Source organism: Cibotium barometz, chromosome 2 (assembly GCF_041138505.1).
Source record: "Cibotium barometz isolate CiBa-2024 chromosome 2, ASM4113850v1, whole genome shotgun sequence".
In the NCBI taxonomy this organism is placed as follows: domain Eukaryota; kingdom Viridiplantae; phylum Streptophyta; class Polypodiopsida; order Cyatheales; family Cibotiaceae; genus Cibotium; species Cibotium barometz.
In genome coordinates this window covers 43,538,943-43,544,999 of record NC_141047.1, presented here as the reverse complement: position 1 = coordinate 43,544,999, position 6,057 = coordinate 43,538,943, and positions in this window count along the sequence as shown.

The following is a 6,057-nucleotide window of genomic DNA, read 5'->3' as shown; positions in this document are numbered from 1 at the left end:
TTTCAAATCAGGGTAGGTGGACAACCATATTGTGGATACAAGCACCTTTACTTTATATATTTGTGTATCCTTGGGTTAGATGCGAACCATAATATGTTTATACATCAACCCACTCTAAAAAAGGAGGACCTAATGAGAATGTTCAATAGCAGGAGAACAATGTGAAAAGAACCTAGTACTATTGATGACATTGTTGTAGTTTTAAAAAGATCCTTTATGTTGCAATAATAAAATGTCCGACTATTTACTTTTCATTTTTTTAAAATGTTCTAGCAGGACAATTAATATGGTTATATGTCAATGCCTTGAATATGTTCATTCCATTTATCTACTTTTTCAAAAAAAAGTGGATAGACATGCATCTACTTTTCTAAATTTAGGGAAAAGCCATGCATGTACTTTTCTAAATTTAGGGAAAAGCCAAGCATCTACTTTTCTAAATTTAGTGGGTAACCATGTAAAGTAGCTTTTTGTTTTATGTATCTATAAATTTGACCCGTGTCTCTTACTCTAATCCTCACTTCCAAATCTTGTTGCCTTCCTCTCCCTCTTGTTGCCTCCCTTGCCGTCTCATTGTATTTCTCTCCCTCTCTATTGTTCTCTTCATTACAACCCTCACGACAATCAAATACCTTTGCTCATCTCTAATGGCCCTAGCTATACTCTAAAGGAAACCTTGGAAAGGACTTGCAAAGATTTATGCAGCAAAACGGGTGGATATGCAACAAAACATCTCAGAATCACGACAGAGGCCCGCAATCTTTAGACAAAGATGCTAGCAGATGAGCCCGTTGATTCTGGAGATTTGTTCGTGTGGAACATATGAAGATTGGAAGCGCCATTGGTAATTGGTGAAGTTTCGGATACATTGCTGAAGAGACAGAGGAGCCCTACGGGAGGAGTTAAAAAATATAATAGCCCAAAAAAGTGTATAGGTGTAGGATCCGTAGGTAGTTATAGTATGTTTTCAATTTTAAACAACCTTTTTTTGGAATAAAATGGTTTCAAATATAGATCGCCATGTCTTTTGTATTAATTATGGGTTTGTTGTTGTTATGATTAATTATATCAAATTTTAGGTTTATTGTATGTTTTGAATAGCAACGCCATGTTCTTATCTTTCTCTCTCTCTCTCTCTCTCTCTCTCTCTCTCTCTCTCTCTCTCTCTCTCTCCCTCTTCCTCTCAAATAATTAGGCCATGATCTCAATAATAATCTAAAAATTATTGACCTTAATTAATTTACATTATTCATTGCTTCTTACGCAAGGCATAGTAAAAAGCTTGTATGTATAAATCTTGAAATTATTCACCTTGTTAATTGTACTCACATGCAAAGATATGCCGTCACATGCAAAGGCTTTAAATGCTATGAAGTCACGTGAAAAGACCATGGAGTACCTCACATGCACATATAATAACATCCACATGTAATAACATATGGATGAAGGGTGGAACAAGGAGAGGGAGGGTGAGAGAAGGAGAGAGAGGGAGTGTGGGAGAGTGAAAGGGAGGGAAGAGGATGGGACAAGGAGAGAGAGGGTAGTGTGGGACAAGGAAAGAGAGAGAGAGAGAGAGAGAGAGAGAGAGAGAGAGAGAGAGAGAGAGAGGATGGGAGAAGGAGAGAAGGGAGGGTGGGAGAGATGAGAGAGAGGGAGGGTGGGAGAGAGAAAGGAAGGGAGAGAGGAGAGAGAGGGAGGGTGGGAGACAGAAAGGGAGAGAAGGAGAGGAGAGAGAGAGGGAGGGTGGGTGGGAGAGTGAAAGGGAGGGAAGAGGATGGGAGAGAGAAGGAGAGAGAGGGTAGTGTGGGACAAGGAGAGAGAGAGAAAGAGGGTGGGAGAAGGAGAGAGAGGGTAGTGTGGGACAAGGAGAGAGAGAGAGAGAGAGAGAGAGAGAGAGAGAGGGAAGAGGGTGTGAGAAGGAGAGAAGGAGAGAAGGGAGGGTGGGAGAGAAAAAGGGAGGGTGGGAGAGATGAGAGAGAGGGTGGGTGGGAGAAGGAGAGAGAGGGAGGGTGGGAGAGTGAAAGAGAGGGAAGAGGATGGGAGAAGGAGAGAGAGGGTAGTGTGGGACAAGGAGAGAGAGAGGGAAGAGGGTGGGAGAAGGAGAGAAGGGAGGGTGGGAGAGATGAGAGAGAGGGAGGGTGAAATAAGGAGAGGGAGGGAGGGTGGGAGAGAGAAAGGAAGAGAGGGAAGGAGGGTGGGAGAGATGAGAGATAAGGAGGGTGGGAGAAGGAGAGAGAGGGATGGTGGGAGAGAGGGAGATGAGAGGGACGCTGGGAGAGAGGGAGATGAGAGAGAGGGAAGGTGGGAGAGTGAAAGGGAGGGAAGAGGGTGGGAGAAGGAGAGAGAGGGAGGGTGGGAGGTGAGAGAAAGGGAGAGAGGGAGAGGAGAGGGAGGTAGGTTGGGAGAGTGAAAGGGAGGGAAGAGGGTGGGAGAAGGAGAGAGAGGGAGGGTGGGAGAGAGAAAGGGAGAGAGGGAGAGGGAGTGTGAGAGAAGGAGAGAGAGAGAGAAGGAGTGTGAGAGAAGGAGAGAGAGAGAGAGAGAGAGAGAGAGGGAAGAGGGTGGAGAGAGGAGAGAGAGGGAGGGTGGGCTGGGCTGGGCAGTGGTGGCCGGAGATGGTGGTGGCAATAGTTAGAGAGAGATAGTTCAAGTAGAGAGAGAGGACAACCAAGAAAAGCTCCCTCCACCAAGAGGGAAGGTGGGAGAGAGGGAGATGAGAGAGAGGAAAGGTGGGAGAGTGAAAGGGAGGGAAGAGGGTGGGAGAAGGAGAGAGAGGGAGGGTGGGAGGAGAGAGAAAGGGAGAGAGGGAGAGGAGAGGGAGGTAGGGTGGGAGAGTGAAAGGGAGGGAAGAGGGTGGAAGAAGGAGAGAGAGGGAGGGTGGGAGAGAGAAAGGGAGAGAGGCAGAGGGAGTGTGAGAGAAGGATAGAGAGAGAGGGAGTGTGAGAGAAGGAGAGAGAGTAGGCTGGGCGGTGGTGGGTGGAGATGGTGGTGGCAATAGTTAGAGAGAGATAGTTCAAGTAGAGAGAGAGGACAACCAAGAAAAGCTCCCTCCACCAAGCTCCCTCAAAAATCACACTCTTTCTAGGCATGTAACACTCTTAAACTATTCATATCTTGCCCTTAACCTAAAAGGAGTGCTTTTTAGTTGAGTTTTTGGAGTGAATGCTCCTCCAATTTTTTTGTTAGTTTGTCTAAGCTTGATCATCTCTTTCTGGATGATTGAAGTAGTCCTTCTAACTTATTTACTTGCTGAGTTTCTGAGATCACAATGTCTTCTAACCCTTTAACAGATTTCTTATACACACTAAGAATGGTTTCAGCCATGTGTGTGTGTTAATAATGGGAAATAGTAGCTTGATTGTTCAATCTTGAGCAGTACCCAAATAAACCTTCTCTTCCATCCCTAATGAATTGAACAAGATCATGCAAAGTGCTAAATGATGGAGGCTTACCAGTTGATGGGTCAAGAGGATATAGACCTCTTTGAACCCACAAATCCACATGCTTCTTCCCTTTCTGCATAGTCTTTGAGCTTTATCCTCATCATGTAGAGCTTTATGATGAATACTTTTCCATGTGCAATAGTCTTTGTCAAGCACCAAGTTGATATGTTGTCTTTTATTTGAGTGAAGGTCAACCCCTTGAGTCTCCATAGCACGAATAGAAAAGAAAGTAGTATTGAATACAAAATGATGAAGATTCAAAGAGAAAGCAAGAGATGGCGAGGAGGGAGAAAAAGACAGTAAAAAGAAAAGAGAGGGAAAAACTCACGTCATGCCCTATGGAAGAGAGAAGTATGTTATGGACTCAAATATTTGAAATAAGATTATTTTAGAAAACATTCAAGAGTGTATAAAGTAGGAAAAACGACTGCCAAATATAGGTGAATTAAAGACACTATAGATACGTGATGGATGGAATATTAAAGACACTATCCTCTAAATATAGGTAAAAGGGACACATTTAATATGGCTATTTGTCTCTACTGTTTTAGTTAAATCACTTTGATTAAAAAAGTTAATCTAATCCTTACATGGCCCTTTTGTTTTCATTTTTGGTCCTAATGTGAGCACTTCCTTTGTTGTTACAAAATTGCCCAATAGATCTGACTCATTGCTTAGGCCAAGAACATGGATGTACTAAGGGAGGCTTCACAAATGTTTGTGAATGCCGAAGGTCGCTACATTCACTAATCGGGTTGGTATCCACTACCATGATCTTCATAAAGGGTGAACACTTTTTTTGGTTAATACTAATAATTGTAATCATTTTTCACAAATTAATGGTGGGTCTAGTGGTTAGAGCATTTGGGATTAGCAAAGACCTTGACCCACTATATGATGCTTTGTTTCTCTCTCTAAGTACCAAAATTACCTTACTTATACATGGGTTAGTTAAACAAGTTCCCACAATAATAAGCATAAATCAAAGTTCTTATGCTTTGTTTCTCTCTCTAAGTACCAAAATTACCTTACTTATACATGGGTTAGTTAAACAAGTTCCCACAATAATAAGCATAAATCAAAGTTCTTATTCATTGTAAATCTCCTCAAATCACAATATGTGTCCAACTATATCTATCTATATATAGCTCTAGATAGCTTGTCCATGAAAAACCACAAGTTGAGATCTAACTTACGTCTTATGTGGCATCTCAACATCTCAACACATCTCCATATCTAATTATCCTCATCCACCACAGACCTTAATCATATTTTTGACTTCTTCCACATTCTCCTTCAACCCATTAAGTCTCTCTAGACAATATAATTTTCCCCCCAAATAAGCCTTTTAACACACACTATTAAACTAAGAACGATGCTCCTCCTCAACACATAATGTGCCATCACCACATATTCTAAAAACTCTAAATCGTTTCAAGGAGGTACTGTCCATAAGTACCATATTTCTTCATTAATTTGTTTATAATCAAGCCAAATATATGCTTATGTAACTTTGTAAATTAAAAATTATTCTTCTATATAAAGAATGACATTTTAAATCTTCAAATTATCACATTGCAAGATAGCTTAAATTTCACTTTGAAGTTTTGCTCCTTGATAGTCACAATCAGTACACAATTAGGGTGCTTTTCAATGGTGTGCAATGTGAGCATTCATGTTTGATGAATGATCCAAGACTTCACAACTTTACAACCGGGATACCTATTGAGTAAAGCCTTTTAAAAGACCAAGAATCTACCTTTATAGAGGGGTTCTTTTTCCATGTATTAGTCCTAGCCACCACATAGGGATTTAAGCTATGTTGTGGAGTAGGCAGTTAGGAATTATTGCTTGTCCAAGTCCTTGTTTAGGATAGATCGAGGAAAGGATTTGAGATGATTACTGCACTCTACATTATTATGCACTAAAAATCCCTCGCCCCCACTTTCTACATTTTACATTTTACGTACCTTTAGATATGAAGTAAAAGTCGTCACATCTACATTTTACATTCTACATATACCTTTAGATATGAAGTAAAAGTCGTCACATCTACATTTTACATTCTACATATACCTTTAGATATGAAGTAAAAGTCATCATATCTAAGGTGTCAAAGGTGATACAAAATGTGAGCACACATGCCATACCATGGCTTAGTTAGCAAGAAATAGAAGTGTTGAGCCACTTGTATTTGAAAAATAGCACTAATGTTCAATCAAAACAAATATTCATTGATGGTCCATGATCCTTGCCACTAGAGACTTTCATTCATGATGGATATATTTCTGTCTCTTATGTGCATCTCTCTCTCTCTCTCTCTCTCTCTCTCTCTCTCTCTCTCTCTCTCTCTCTCTCTCTCTCTCTCTCTATTTGTCACACACACACACACACACACACACGCACACACAACACGCACCCCACAATGGGTCTATATCTCTTCCTACTTTGATGAGTTTAACCCTTGTCTTCATTAATGTGCATATCATCAAGGAAAGAATATCTTGCGTACCTTCATAATTTGGAAATCATTATAGTATATGAGGAGCTAAAGTTAGATCAGTACTAATATGTTATGCAAGTGACAATAATGCAATATGCTAATGTGTTTGTTCAT